Consider the following 17,456-nt stretch of genomic DNA (forward strand, 5'->3'; position numbering starts at 1 on the left):
TAACCTGGAGCGAAGGGAGGGGGAGACAGAAAGTATGAAAGACCTCATCTGACTTGGGCTGGCATATACAGCTGCTCATGGACTCTCTGAAAGCTCATCTACCACCTTCACCACTGGGTAACTCTCCCTTTAGTTGCCTGACTGAGGTGATGCACCCTCCTCTAAGGTGTTGTTGACTTCTTTCAAAGTCCCTAGTAACCTGCAGTGCCCTTTGCTGAGTCCTGCTCACTCTTCCAGGTGCTTTTAATAGGGAGAGTCTATAACGGCTCCAGGTTGACTCTCTCTTGCACTTGACTGGTATCTGGGCTGTACATAATCTTCAGGCATCTTTTCAGCTGACTAAGGCCAGGCAGGTAGGACAATCCCAAGGAAACAATCACTCCTTTTTCATTCATCAGCAACTAGTCCGTCCATCCTTTGCTCTTTATAATAATCAAGTGACAATCTGACATTAGTCCCTGTCACTGGGCTTGAGTTGTGGGAAGCTTCTGGGTAAGTGTGAGATTCATAACAAAGCTCTCTGCAAAGGCATCTGCCATTTCTTATCTATTCTAACTTTCAATGTGAGTGAAATGTTTTGAATATCATAATCAGTATTTGTACAACTATGATTACATTTTTAATAACTCACATTTTAGTACCCTATTGCGCACACACACAATGCTTCAGCCCTGTTTGATTACACTAATATTCCACAGACAGGGCTTACTGACCATGACAGATCAATAAACAAACCAGGACTCTTTAAGGGAGCCTCCTTTCTCATAACAAGTTCATATTAAGATATAATGGCTGCATCACAAGCCAAGTCATTGTTTAATAAATCTGGAAAATCTAAAGCAAGAGATCTTGACTTCAATTCTTAGCACAGAGTCCCGATTCTATGTTTCCACAACAAACTATAAAACTAGTATTTGTGGAGTGTATCTAAGTCCCTGGGACTATGCTGTTTCATAGAAACTAGAATTTGAGAAGAATCAGTTGACATTCATATTTATTGAATGATTTTGTAGACCAAGCGCCATTCTTAGTACTTTATATGTATTAACCAATTTAATATTCATGACAAACTTATGAGGTAGATGTTATCATTACCTTCCCAATTAAAAGATAAGGAAACTGAGATTTAAAGAATATATATGAAATCACATTGCTATGAAAGGTCAAGCAAGGACCTTTTCTAATCTCCTAGCCAAATTCAAGCCTCAAAACATCTTGTTGGAATATCTGTGCATATCACTGCTACTCTGAAAATTATCAGCTTCACAAAGGAACTCACAAAATATTATTTAATCTTCTACTTCAAATGCTTACTGAACAGTGGATACTAATTTTATGTTCTTTTTGAATTGAATAATACTTTCAGTCAGGGGCTTTGTAATTCAAATATTTTCGAAAATGTTTCTAATTACATAAAATTGAGAAAAATTTATTAGATATATTTCCAAATTTTGGGTTGAATAAGTTTTAAAATGAAAATATAAACCAAGCAGCAAGAATTTTACCTATTTTATATTCTTTCAAAATTCCAAAGAATGTTAAGAACTATTCCTCCTGAACCAATTAACAGTAATGAATATTTTCTTAGATCCATTTTAGGCAATATAATTAAGTCTCCATTTCTATGCTTCTTGTTTTTTTGTTACTTTTGACCAAAATTGGGTCCTGTCTTTCCTGAGAGTTGTATATTGTCCAGAAGCCTGGGTTTCTTGTTATTCTTAATAAAGCTATAATTTTTAAAGAAATAACTTTTGAACGCCACTAACTTTTTCTGACACTAATTATAATTACATCAGGAAAGAAAAATTTTAATTTGTACCCTCACTGTTACTTTCCTCCCAAATCTAATGTATTACATTTATATAAGACATTCAGGCTTTATTAAAAGCCATTGGTATAGGAAAGAGGTTTATATTCAGAACCCAGAACTGGAATTATTAAATTCTTTACTATAAGTCCTCTAATTATGGCAGAATGCCTTAATAAATACTTCGGCTTTGAGAATGTAAGTGGATTTGAAAGTAAAATATACTAACTCTACTTTGAACATTAATTGGATTTTGGACTCTTGCTTTACCATACCATTTGGTAGTTAATCTTAGAAACCTTTCTCACCACCCTACCTTGCCATTCTGCCCTCACTCCCAAACAAGAAAGCAGAATGATCCTGTTTATATAATTTTACAGATGTCTACTTGTACAATAAATAACTGATGTTAGAAAAACAATTCTATGGTCATTTATTTTCAAGCTTAAATTTCAAAAATGTTTTAGCTGAAGAAAACCCCTTCAATGTCAGAAATGTATATAAAGGAATGTTTTTTCCCCTTCTAAGCTTCACCTAAACTTCATTTTCATTTACAAACATTCTAGATTCCCTAAACAATCTTAATATGTATTAATTTTAGTTATAATTACCATAGAAACTCTGTTCTATTTTTAGGTTTATGTGGATAGCATCCTATACGTTAAGCTTTGTAATAGGAGCCCAGATTATAAAAAACATCTCACATGCCGTAGAACATAGAAGCGATTATAATTATAGATGTCATTAGTAAAATATCCCAATGTTTCAAATGAGAAAAATTCATCACAGTGTAGCTTTATAAAGTGTCACATCCACTAATAATAAAGCCTGGTTCACAGGCATCCTAGTTTATAATGTGAATTAGAATGGGCAACCAAGGGTTCAATAAAGTTCTTTGAATCATCCATCAGGTTATAGACCTCATCTTTTAAATGCTAATGTTTCAAATCATGATGAAGATAGCCAAAAATATTTTTCTTCAAGAAGAAAGAACTACATATAAATGTTATCAATGTTCTTATGAACAATTATGAACCTTCTTTAATTTAAATGTGGGAAAAATTCCTGATGAAAGTGAAAAGAAACTAAAGAAAATTGGGTTTTTCAGTGGTGTAATGCTAAGATTACATAGAAAAGAGCCATTCATTAGTTTAAGGCTGGCTGAAAATGGGAGTAGGATTGCCAACTTCTTCTGACCTGTTATTTTGAAAGGAAAATTAAGATCTCATTTTGCCAGAAATAATTTCCTCTAGGCCCTGTGTTTCCTGGAGTTAATTTTGTCATCACTTTTAAAGAATTAAGGCATTGCTAAGACGTCATAAGCAAATTCACCCCATCACTGGGTAAAACTGCTATCACCAAAGCCAGTAGCAAAAAAAGTCTTGGGGCCTGGGTTAACTAAGGTAGTCAAGTGGAGAGTGTGGAGTCTTCTTCAAGACCTATGTAGCATAAGGATGGGAGACCATGAGGACCAGATCCCTTGGGCACTTGAAAAAGATGCAAGATGCCACCTAACAGAGAGCTAGAGGAATGCAAAAGATGAAAGTTGCCTAAGTTAAAATTGCACTGAGTCGATTCAAGAGGATTTTTTTTTATTAAGTCAAATACACATAGATCATGAATACATTTATGCATATGTAGGGTACAATGCGTTGATTTTTTTATACAATCTGATGTGGTTAGATCAAACCAATCAAAATTTTCAACAACTTTCATGTCATTTACTTGATTAAATGTGCTAAGACATTTATGTTCTACACTTGACAGATTTGACTTGTATCCTTGCAATATACTCCATAGGTGTAGTCCTGCCTTCATACTCTCCCTCTGTCAAACCTACCCACCTGCCCTCCCTTTCCACTTCATTCCTCTCCTTCATCCTGGGCTATAGTTGGGTTCTATCTTTCATAAGAATGTGTGAGTAAATATAAGTAGGTTTCATGGAAGTATTGAGTACATTGGATACATTTTCCTCCATGTTTGAGACACTTTACTCAGGAGAATATGTTCCAGATCCCTCAATGACAACATAAAAGAGGTAAAAACTCCATCCTTTTTTAAGGCTATAGTATTCCATGGTATACACATACCACAATTTATTAATCCATTCCTGGGTCAATGGGCACTTGGGCTTCCTCCATGACTTGGCTATTACGAATTGAGCTGCAATGAATAATATGGTGCAAATATATTTTTTTGCAAAGTGATTTTTGGTCTTTTGGATATACTCCTAGTAGAGGAATTGCAGGATCAAATGGCAGGTCAATTTTTAGATCCCTGGGTGTTCTCCAAACTTCTTTCCAAAAGGAACATATTAGCTTGCATTCCCACCAGCAACACAGAAGTGTTCCCTTTTTTCCACATCCACACCAACATCTGTAGTTTTGGGATTTTATTATGTGGGCTACTTTTACTGGAGTTAGATGGTGTCTCAAAGTGGTTTTGATTTGCATTTCTCTGATGATTAAAGAAGACAAGCATTTTTTCATGTGTCTGTAGACCATGTGCCTGTCTTCTTTGGAGAAGCTTCTGTTCAGGTCTAACTCAAGAGGATATTAATAGTACACACATACCCATATCCACATGTGAAAGAGCTATGGTGGGTGCTGAGGGAAAAAGATCTGACTGTTTCTTTCCTACTTTATCAGCAACATCTAACTTCAGACTTGGCACATAAAAGTATCTTGATACATTTTATTAAATGTACCTAAATGAAGGAATAATACCCGATAATATGTTGCATTTAAAAGAGATGGCTAATGTCTTTGAGGCCTTTGTTTGATGTTAACTAATGTCACTTGACTTATTTAATTATGACTTGTAAAATGAAGCAGCTATTATAAAAGGACTAGAGTAAGAGCCAAGCTGTGATGAACTTTATACCCTACGTTAATAGCTAAGGGCTGGGATAGTTTGTCATGGTTTGAGTGAGGTTAACTATGAAAAAACCATAAGATATTTTAAGTAATTGTTGCTTAGGAGATGTGGCAGCCTTTATGCAAACAAGGTTCCATAAAGTAAAGAGTGATTTTCAGTCATTTAATACATTATTGTGTGATCAGTCAGCAGTGGCCACTGGATCAGAACCCAGAACCACAGAAGTGTTGGCTTGAGCTTAAAGAGCTACAGCGAGGTTTCTGTCCCGTGCTCGTCACTCTAAGTGTATATATGCTGAAAGGCAGCCATATGTGGAAAAGAAACGTCTGCTCAATTATTATTTACTTTGGGCTAAAAATGAATACCACAGCTGGATTCTTTCTGTCTTTTTTTTTCCTTCTCATTTTGACCACTGTTTTTCAGAATAAAGACATTGGATTGTTTAAAGAACATTGTAGAAATGTATATTTGACTTTTCTATACTTGGCAAGACCAAAGAGTTTCCCTTGGTTCCCTTTGCCTCCATCCCCTACATTTACCCACCATTTTAGGAACCTTCACACATGACAGGATCACATTTTACCGCTGGAGAAGGGACGTCCTTAGGTCTCCCTCCACCCGTGATGAGCTGCCTTCTCCCATGTCTTCTGTCATTGTAGCAATAGAAACACAATTCGCTTTGCAACCCACATTACAATTCCCCCAAACAAGCACATGATGCTTGACAAGCTGAATAAACCTTAGACACATTTAAGCTTTGACGACTAATCTCCACAATCAGAACTTGCCAACCTCAGTGCTGAAGTACTTTTGTTTTCCACCAAAACACATGTTTTATACCCATTGAAACATTCATTTTCCTGGAAGCTTAGAAAGCCAGCTTGCTTAAATCTGTATTAAATAGCCTCAGTTGACAAATGTTTTGCAATTTAAAGGTCAATTTATCCAATTTGTAATTGTTTCTACTAAGGGAGTTTAGCACATAACAGTCATGTTGGGTAGAGTTTTAAACTTCAGGCAATCACCATCACCAGTACCATCACCAATAACAAATTGTGAAGGTACATTTAAACTTTGGTTCCCTTGGCCAACTTCTGACAGTCTTTAAATTTCTTTATAGGGTCAAAACAAGCATGAATAAAAATATTTAAATAGACAATTAATTTGACACTGAACAAAGATACCAGGCAAGAGGTTAACCCATGGTTGCTTAAAATATAAACCAGAGCTCATTGCATTTCAATTTTGGCAAGTCACATGATATTTTGTCATTTCCTAGCTACAAATGGTCTTCAAAACTAGTGAAATGTCCTTCAATTGATAAAAAGGACCACATAATTAATAGATACATAGCTCTGAGACATGGACCCAGCTCCTCCATCACCCTGATCCATCAGTCCAATTGCTAAGTCTGGTGAATTGTACCAGTCTGACATCATAGAGGAGCCAGCAACACGGTCAACACTTGGCCAATGTATAGACTTAGGCCAAATAAATTTTCAACTGCATTTAAGTACTTATTCTCTTATTTGTTTAATCTCTGCATATTCTTGAAGATTACAACTCCTTAGTCAATTATTCACTTAATCAAAAATTTGTGTTAGTACAAAGAATAAATAAAAGTAACATTAATTATAATTATGAATTAAATTTTTTATTCTAGAGTTATCTTCTTTTGTTTGCAAAGAAGGCATTTTTCTCCAGTCTGCTCAGGGGTTGGACAAGAATTACAGTTTGAAAGATAACATATAATTATTCTTGGAAAATATCTGCACCCTGGTAGCTCTATTTCATGACAGTGTGAAGAAGAGCTCAGTTGAATTTCAGGATTTCTGTCATTTTGAAAAAATGAACACAGTGAGTAGCCTTCTAACCATCCTTTTAATGTGTTCCAGTGCTAGAAATCACTGTCTAGTATATAAAACTATTCAGTAAGCTTAATTTAATTATGCTTCCATAGTTGAAGATTTTAAATCCTTCTTTCTGCATAGTAAATCTTTCCACCAACATGAGTCCATTTGTTTTCATAAGCACTTACTGATACCAAATACTTTCCATCCAAAAATGCTTAGGCTATAATTAAGTTTCCCAATGATTATTAAATAATGATAATGTGACAGATTTTTGAAATAGATGTTTAAAACTCTTACATGTATATGAAGGAATAAAAATATGATGAGCCATAAGATTTTTATCTGGCATTATGCCACTTTTCAATTGAACTTCTTGATAGAAAATTAGTCAAGGAATGAAATGTGAATTTTCTATGAAAAAAAAAATAAAACTATATGCAGCACTTAGTAGCTCTTAGCATGGGAGTATACATATGTAAATCCCAAAATAATTCAATGCCAACTACCACAGATTTAGCCTGGGGACTTAGCTATGTATTTATATGTAAGACATAGGCCAGGTCATGCATACTTAAATATATTAGACTGTCCCTGACAATTTTCATAATCAGACTAAAATTTGTCAATTATTTCGGTTATAAGAGTATCCAAGAAATAGCAATAAAACTCCCTTTAGTAGTTGGTCTCCTAATAATATTTGCCATTCACAAATTTTATCTGGAAAGCTATCAAGGAAAAATACTATAAAATTTTTTCTAATAGTCTGTAAATGTTATTATTATAAAGAAGGTAAGGTGATCTCTCTTTAATTATGGTTCTACTTAGATGAGTTATTGTTCATGAGAATGTCTTAGTAATTTTTAGCTGCTATAACAGAATACTATAATTTGGGTAGCTTACTCATCAAACATGTATTTGTAGATGTTGTAAGCCTGAATTCAGGGTTCCAGTATGATTGTGTTCTTGGGGAAGGCCCTTTTTCTGGTTTGCAGATAGATGTCCTCTTCCTGTACCTTCAAATGTTGGACTGCACAGAGTAGGGGAGCAAGCTTTCTTGTATATCTTCTCATAAGGGCACTAATCCTCATGAGGTTCCAGGTAATGACCTGATTACCTTTCTAAAGACTCCATATTCAAATTTCACCACACTGGGAATTAGGCTTAACATATGAATGCCAGGTACAAGAGTAATTAATTCTTAACATACCAAGAATAAATGAAATATGATATGGACACATTACATTCTCGAAATGTTCCTGGTAAGCAATATGTGTTTGGTGGAGTGTTAGCTTAACAGGAGAAGAGAGTACGTTACAAGAAAGATCAGGAATCTTAAAGCTGAAATTTTTGTGAAGTGAATAAAAAGTTTGTGAAATGTATAACTCTATTACATATAGGTTACTAACTTAAATTTCTCCTAAAACCAACAAAATGTCATGGCGCAGTCAATACTAAGTGTAATCTTTATTCTCATTTTGATAATGCCATAGAGATACTTCATATGGAAAACAAGTCATACAATATTTAAAAGAAATAATGTTAATAACATAAATGTGGCAAATATATGAGACTCTCAGGAGTGCGCTCTCCTGTGCTTTTCAGGAGTTCCAGTGAACCAGATCCCAATTATCTTATCTTCTATTTTACCCTCGCTATAGGTCTTAAAATCGTTACACCAGAAAGTAAGAAGAAACTTGAAAAAAGTATCTACTTTCTTCATACTACATATAAAAAAACTAAATAAATAACATGTCTTACATGTTAGGGGTAAATTTTAATTTTCCCATAAAAAATATCAAAGAAAACATCTCACTTATGTGAGTCTTGTCAGTGTAAGATGACACTTGAGTTATCAGGATCTCAGGTGAAATTTAGCTTTTACGCATAACTCAAGTAAGACCATTGGGAACTGATAACTTGGTAAAAAAACTAAAATAAATTAAGATAAATAATCAGGTAGCATTAGAGCCAACATCACATTGCCACAAATATTTCTAATATCTTGCTCTCACTCTATCTTACCTTGTCACACAGTAGAAGTTTGTGTATTACATACTATAATTTATAAACTACTGAATTAAGAAAATGACATTTCAAAAAATGTTATGGAAAATAACTTTTTATCTACTCCTGAAGCTAATGGCCCATGAAAAAATTTGGAACTTCTGACAAGTAGTGCAACTTCAGAGGCATAATACTATGGCCAATACACCTGCATACAAATTTATCAGATAATTGTTATTATTATTATTCCATTATAAATTTGATTTGATATTGTTTAATGGCTGTAATAATTTTTCTAGACCCATAAGAATTTTTTGAGGTTTGAATTAGGTACAGCACATACAGAGCTTAGTGCTGTGGGTACTAAATGCTTACTATTATTTTTATTGTTGAATACCACATGTCACTTTATTCCTTTCTATCTTCAGTTTCGTTCATAGCACTTTCTAAGAAGCATTACTCTTGCTATGTAGTTATTTGAAGAGTAGCATTTTAACAAATTTTTAGTCAGTATTTTTCCCCCCAGGCAATCCAAATCTTTGTCTACCATACACAAGTGCTAAAAGGTCTTTGATTCTTTTGGGCTCTGCTGTTTGAAAGACTCATTTGTGGGTATCAGGTTCCACAGCATTCTTTCTAGAACACAGAGATGAGTAGTACCCTATATAATTTATTTTTGCAATAGAGTATGTGCTGCATACTTTTCAATTATCAGAAATCCTTTGGGACTATGAGAATTCACCTAGGTCAAGGGAATAATAAAAGGTATTATTTAAGGTGAATCCTTTAGCTATGACAGTGTTGTTCAATAGTGATGTGCTTCTCTAATGCTATACTATGCTTTGAATCAGTGTTTAAAGGAATTTTTAAAGGATCTGATTAAGACCATGGTTTCTGCTAAAATATTAGCAGGGATACTGCCACAGGCTATCCTACAAAAGATGATTTTAGATCAGCCCAATGATAAAGGTTAGCAAGTCATGGGAGACCCTTCAGTGAGCATTAGCATAATTGCTGGAAGCAGCCACTGCTGAGAAGACGGACCACTAGAAGCCACTAGAGACCATGACCACTGATGAAGCTTACAGTCATTGGCTACTGATGGATTCTACCAGAAGGATGTGAAAGCGTAGTAGCTGACAAGCAGTACTGTTAAAGCTTCCCCTCCCCTGTGCTCTCATTTCACAATCTCTATCAATTCTAACACCATAGCCTGTGATTCCAGCTGAACTTTTCAGATGTGGAGCTTCATGGTCCCTATTTCTATATCACCAACACTTAGCCTAGAGGCTATAACTTAGTAGAATACAAATAAGCATTTAATAAAGGAGAGAAGGAAGGAAGGCACAGAGAAAGGAGGAAAGGCAAATCAAAGGAAGCAAGGGAGACAAAGAGGAAGGGTGAAAGAGAAATGAAGGAACTAAAGAGAAAGATATAAATCAGTAGACGAAAGCCGTCACTGAGGCTAGAAAATAGATGGCCACTTAGAGGGAATCTAAAGGTCAAAGAATCCCTTTCCTTCACTATAAATTATTCTTGTGTATGGGGAGTGAGCGGAGGTACATAGAAGTTGTGGATAATGGGTTGGAATGAAGGAAGATGGTAATTGTTGACTTTTTAAATAAGTATTTCAATGGGAATAACTAATAATAATAATAGTAATAACACTCATTAGTAAATCTAATGCTGTTGGAAGTCCAGAACTTCCATGATACATAATAAATATTTAAACTGTAAATTTTCTTATACTCTTCATAAATGGCTTTACTTAGAAAGTTTTGAAGAAATGTTTTTGTTTTTGTTTTTGTTTTGCTTATGTGTTTGTTTTTTTAAATTTGGAACAAACAAACCAGGATCAGACCTGGAATGAGTTACCTTTTCATGAGTTCATGTGGAAGAGAAATGCTATGGCACTAAGTTGTCCAGGGTATTTTATAGGGAAAAAAACTGAAGCTCAGACTCTATAAATTTCAGTGGAGATACAAAGTATGGGAAGATCAAAGAGAAGTCAAGCTTGTCAGAGAAACCAACAAAAATAAAAGGATGCAGTAAAACAGGGATAAAATGTAGAATTTATTTCAAAGTTCAGCCAAGGTACATGTCATTCTGAAAGGCTGAAGGAACTGAAATCTTCGATAATATTTCTCAGATACTTCAGAGCACTCTGAAGTATGTACTTGACTAAAACAAACAAATGTTGAATTCATGATACTGATAGTGTTGTGATAACACACACAAGTCACTGTAAAGTACGTAGGAGGAAAAGCAACCTTTCAGGAGTCTCCGCATGTCTGGGCAGTCACAGGAAAAGTTATAAAATTATGTTGTTTGGGATGTTAACTCACCTCCCAATTGATTTGATGCCTGATTGTGGCCTGAAACCATTTATTAGGAGAAAGCAAGACAGAGATAATGTATAATGCATCTAAGAAAAGGATGGAGCTTGTAAAATGTTGATTTTACAGGACAGTAAAGTCTGGGGGTGTCAAACGTGTTGGATGAGAAAACATGGATTTCTTATTTTTACTCTTTGAATTAAGAGAGTGGACTGAGACTTTATGATATAAACATTTCCCTGTCTACAAGACAACTTTATCATAAATTAAAATATGTGTACATAAGCAAAAGACATATAGACCAGATTTTAATCCTTTTGGCTTATAGAAATATGGGGTTTATGCAAAGAGCTAACTACGGCTCCCTAAAGCTACTTTAAAAAATAAATTTACCGATCCTGGAGTCAGGGCATGTTAATAAATTAACACCTTTCTCATTATGTAATGTTATAATTTGTATTATTAAATTTTACTTATTCACCACATATATATATGCTTATTATATATTCACCATATATATGTGTAATAAGTGCATATTATATATTTACTTTTAAGCTGCCATCCCACTTTCTCTTCTTTAGGGTCTCTCCTTTCTCCCACACATAAGTTCTTTTCTCATATATGTTCTGTCCCACTATTACCATTTCTATTCCAAACATTCCCTTTTATCCTCCTTGTCCTCAGCCAATGCATCTTATGGAACCCTCACTGCTTGACTTATGTATCTCACAGGATTGGGTGGGCAAAGTGTTTTCATATCGGCCCGGCTTCATTTCCCAGTCCCATAGAAGAGAATATTACTTTGGAGGCCTTGACTCTCTATACACTTGCCCCATTGTTTGCACATAGTATATATTTAATGAATGTTGTTGAATAGTAATAGAATTGAACGTTTTCTGCTCTTGGTCAGCTAATGTCTCCCTGCCTGAGACCTCTGTGTCAGTAGAAGGGCTTTTCATGTATTTTTGTTACGTGACCTAGTCACATTCCATGCTTTCTCCTCAAATCCCACTTTTCAGCAATTTCAGCCTTTTCTGATTCAAGCCTCTGCTATTCCTTGAAATCATGTATTTCATGTTCTCCGATACCACACCACATATACCACACCATCAGATCTTATCTCTCAGTTGAAAGGGAAGTAAGACATTGCTTCATAGTAAGGAATTAGCAACAAATAATTATCAGCCTGCTCTGAGGTTTCTTGCTATTGCATTCCTTGGGTTCTTTCAAGTAGATAGATCCACTGATATATCCCCTATCAATCAGCTTCAGCTTAATCAAGATCCATTCCCAGACAGTCCTGGTTTAAGTCAGGAATCGTTTTCTATTTTCTATGCCCAACCAATTTGGAGCTAACATTTGTTGAGTACCCTTGAATAGTCCACACTGAGGCTTAAAGGACAGATTTTACTATTTAAATTTACCAAGGATATGTAAGGCTTAGGGAGATTATTAAACTTGCTATGAAATGCAAGTAGTTTGCGTATTTATATCTGTTGGCTTGGAAATAATGCATAGCTACACATGGGATCTGTACTCTGCTTGCCGCTGTTGAGTTATCATGTGACTCATGAGAACTGAGGCATAAACATTCATGTTGTCACAAATTATATGACTCCCTTATACTACCCCTGACTACCATGCTTGTCTAAGTCATAAAACTGACCTTCCATTTTAAGTTAAGCTCTTTAATTTATGACGCTATTAAGATACTCCACTTTCTCGCTTTAGAGCTGAAGCTCCAACCCAGGAGCCGGGTAGCTCTATTTCCTCATCTTGCTATTACCGCTGAACCCTAAAACTCTGTACCACTACCCCAGCATCTACTTGTAACCCAGACTGGTAACTGAGGTCATGTTGACTATAGGTAGATATTAACAGTACAGGTATCAGCCTACAAACGCCGGAGGATCAGCTGCTGCTGGGATCGTCACTCTCCATATTTCACACATTTAACTAGATGTCCTTTCATGCCTCTGTGCCTGCCACACTGGAGGATCCCAGTTTCGTCAGAGGAGACAAATGATCTATGTGCAGGACAGAAACTGTGTACCAGGTTGTGATTCCTCTCTTATCATTTCTTTCTTTTTTTTTTCCTTTTGCTAAGTCATATACACATAGATCATGAATACATTGATGCTTTTGTGGGGTACAATGAGTTGATTTTTTTTTTTTTTTTTTTTTTGGCCAGGGCTGGGTTTGAACCCACCACCTCCAGCATATGGGGCTGGTGCCCTACTCCTTTGAGCCACACGCACTGTCCAGTTGATTTTTTTTTTAATACAATTTGGAATGGCTACATCAAACTAATTAATATAGCTTTCACCTCATTCTCTTATCTGTTCTTGAGACTTCTAGACTCCCTTTCATGCTAAGAGTAAACTACATCTTTAATGGTTTAATATAGCACTTCTTAAGGCATTTTGACAAGTTCTTATTCCCCTAAAATAAAATTCTGCTGGAGAAATTTTTAAGAACATCAGTCTATTGAGAAGTTCATTTAGAGCTGACTCAGTTACTAATTAGTTAAGTACTGTTACTCACGCACATTAATGTGATACTAATTTTGGTTCTAGTATGCATGATCTTTAAATTTACTTCTTTTCTCTTTTGCCCTTGTAAATTTGGAAGCACCATTGATGTGACAGGATACACGGGAGGCTAGGGGCAAGTTGACAGGGAAATGCTTTCCTTGACCTTTTATTTTCTTGGGATTTTATAAATTAATTTTGTAATATCTTGAGGATACAATGAAGTAGCAAATTTCCAGGGAAATTATCTTGCTATTTCATGTAGAAATTAATTCCAGTAATTCATATTGACTATATTATTATTTAGAATGTTTTTAAAGAGTAATAGTTCACTCATTTTCATGTAATAAGTGAACTATATGATGTTTTTAAAAGAACTTATAGAATAAGTTAAAATAATTAATTTTAAAAACAGAATTCACTGTGGAAAGGAAAAATATTGGTCAGCTTTTTGCCAGTATCCTCAAAATGGAAATGTGACGACTAAGTACTTCATAAAATTTGCTTTAGTAATTCACAGACTAAGCTGTCCTTTTCCTTCCAAGATGCACAGCACACTAAACACGATTTCTATTTCTTGAAAGAGTTAAAGAGACTCACTCACAGTGTAGCTCTAGCTTGGGTAACTGGGCTTTCTGGAGGTTGATTCTACAGCTTTAGTGGTCCACTTGTATAGTGTTTATAAATTAAGCTGTTCTGATAAAATGAATTTTCAATTACATGTTTTTGTTTATTTGTTTATTTTTGAGACAGAGTCTCAGGATGTCACCCTTTGTAGAGTGCCAGGGCATTACAGCTCACAGCAACCTCAAACTCCTGGGCTTAAGTGATTCTCTTGCCCCAGCCTCCCAATTAGCTGGGACTACAGGCACCCACCACAGTGCCTGGGGATCTTTGTTGTAGTTGCCATTGTTGTTTAACAGGCCTGGGCCAGGTTTGAACCTGCCAGCCCCAGTGTATGTGGCCAGCACACTACCACTGAGCGATGGGCACTGAGCCAAATTGTATGCTTTTTAAAAGAAAAAAAAACCCTGCTGTTTTATGTCTACACTTAAAAAATAAAAATGTACAACCCATGCATTATGAAAGTTAGAGTTACGAGATATCATTTCGAATTACAATGTCTTTTCCCAGGGCAAATGCGTGGAATGCTTCCCAGGACTTTTTGTACTCTTTCAGAAAGATTCAAATGTAAGATTGTTTCCCTATCCCACCACCTCATTTTATTTGCTGCAATTATTTTTGTGTGATAAAAGTACTAATACATGAAGCATATTTATTTAGAAAAACACAGGAACAAGTATCTATTTACTCTAAAGTATATCCTGTGTAAAATTAAGAACATTTAAAAAGATGATTAAATCCAAAATTAAATGTAAATCTTGGAAAGGAGAACTTTAAATACATGATAAGATATTTTAGATCCTCAGGGAATATTTGTATAATATTTGCACATTGAAAGTGGGCAATAGGCTCTATTTTCTTTGAAAAGCTTTAGTTTCATAAAAGGTCCTTACCTCAGTTATGAAAATGTAGCATCTTCTCTCTACATCAAGAAAGGGGAACACTTTTACAGTGCTGGTGTGAGGCTGCAAACTAATACAACCTCTTTGGAAGAAAGTATGGAGAATCCTCAAAGAACTCGTATTAGACCTCCCAATCTCATTACAAGGCAGCTACCCAGAAGAAAAAAAATCATTTTATCATAAGAACATTTGCACTAGATTGTTTATTGCAGCTCATTTTACAATCAGAAAAACGTGGAAACAACCTAAATGCCCACCAACCCAGGGATCGATGAACAACTTGTGGTATATGTATATCATGGAATACCATTCAGCTATTAAAAAGATTGAGACTTTACAACATTTTTGTTAACCTGGATAGAGTTGGAACACATTTATCTTAGTTAAGTATCATAAGGATAGAGAAGCAAGAATCCGATGCACTCAGTTATAATGGGGAGCTTGTACATGATCTACTACATATCCACAGAAGAGGAAAACTCGAATCAATTCAAGGTTCAGGGTAGGGGAATGAGGGAGCTAAGCAAGGAGAGGGGACAGGGAGAGAGGACTATGTTGGGTAGATGGTACACTTCTTGGGGGCAGGACACAATTATCAGAGGGACTTTACCTAACAAATGCAAGTTGTGTAACCTAATTCTTTGTACCTTCAATGAACCTGAACCAATACATTAGAAACCTAAATAAATAAATAAAAATAGAAATAAATCAGCTAGAGATGAAAATTAAAAAAAGAAAATGTAGCATCTTAGAAAAGGATAACAGCTGTAGTTGTTAAATATTAAACATATTAAGTAATACTGAGTAGTGAGATTTTTATCATATTTCTCCCATTTATGGTAATTTATTTTTTATTTTTTTTAGTTTATTTTTTTATTGAATGGTAACTATGTACATTAATGCACTCATTTATGGTAATTTAAAAGTGTTATTTCTCCCGAGGAGCTAAAGTAAAAGGTTGTATTTTAAAGTTTTTGGTGATCAACTCCTCTGGCACAAAGTATACCCTTTAAATGTCAAAAAACTTATGTCCTATATGTCAACTATCCTCAGTCATGAGACATAATGAAAAAAGTAAATTTTATATAAAGCATAACATGTCTTAGTAGAGAGAAGCCATTAAAGTACTTTTCTCAACAAAACCAATAATAGCTAAGACATACACACATGTTCTCTCCCCTCAGAAAAGAAGGCATCACCTCAAAAAGAAAATATTTTTCTATGAAACAGCCTTTATAATTCACCCACACTTATATACCAATTAATTCCTAAATGCTGAATTTGTATCTGGTTATATTTGAACTTGGCTATTGATTTTATTATTAGGAGTACTTGCTCCAGGGAAGCCCCAATCCTTTGTCTTGATCCCCACACACCAGTTATGCCTTTAATCTTAGATTTCTAACCCACAGATATCTTATAGTTTGATAATGATCTTGTCAAAATTAGTCTACTTCAATTGCAACTTGCAGAACACCACCCCTTATGCTTTCCGTGGCTTTAATATATCCAGACCTGGGCTTAGTAAAACAATTAAGATAACAAACAAATAAACACAAACTCAAACACACCGATGAATCAGAAGAAACGTGCTTAAGTACTACCAGGATGAAACTGAGGTCACAGGATTGAATTGGTTCTTGACTACACTTCAAACTTTCAATTATTTTCTCAATGTTCTAGCGTTAGGTATTGAACAGAGGTTAAAAAAAAATTAGAAGTGTATAGATTCTGGACTCAATGAGCTTATAATTTAGTAGAAGATACAAATAAAAAGGCAACTGGTGGGCGGTGCCTGTGGCTTAAAGGAGTAGGATGCTGGCCCCATATATGCCAGTGGTGGTGGGTTCAAGCCCAGACCCAGCCAAAAACTACAAAAAAAAAAAAAAAGAAAAAAAAAGGCAACTGGTAAATACAGGGAACAAAAATATTTCAGAAGAAGAAAGAATTTTAAGTTTTGCATGATACATATTAAGGTTAGAGTGATCCGGAGACATGAAAAAAGATATTGTGATTTATAAATATTAGATATTGTGGAATAATTGGATCAGATTTGGACAGTCATTCTCATATGTATTTCACAGTTCAAATCATTGGAATATATGAAATCACTCAGGGAGAACAACATCAGGCTATGCCAGACTCTAAAATATCTCAACATTTTAAGACACCATTAGCTAGGTTGTTCAACTAATTCATTAATTAAACACAGATATTTTCAGGTTTTTTTCAGTTTCTTTATCCTATTTGTAAGAGTAGGAAGTTTTGGGGGGGGCACCAACAAATTCCTTTCAAGCAGCTTTTGATTCCATTTAACCTTTTCCTTTGACAAGAACTGAGGAAATCCAGAAGCTAAAGAATATTTCAGAAACTATTTTCATAATGAAGAGTAATTGAAGTAAAGTCCACTCAGAACTTCTCATTTATTATGACTTCAAGATTTCGTAACGTCATAATTGAAAGACTTAGTGCTTGATTGACAAACTTAGGAATGTAGACAAAAATCAGTGTGATTTTTAGAG

The sequence above is a fragment of the Otolemur garnettii genome, unplaced genomic scaffold, assembly GCF_000181295.1.
Source record: "Otolemur garnettii isolate 467f Iridium unplaced genomic scaffold, OtoGar3 scaffold00005, whole genome shotgun sequence".
In the NCBI taxonomy this organism is placed as follows: Eukaryota; Metazoa; Chordata; class Mammalia; order Primates; family Galagidae; genus Otolemur; species Otolemur garnettii.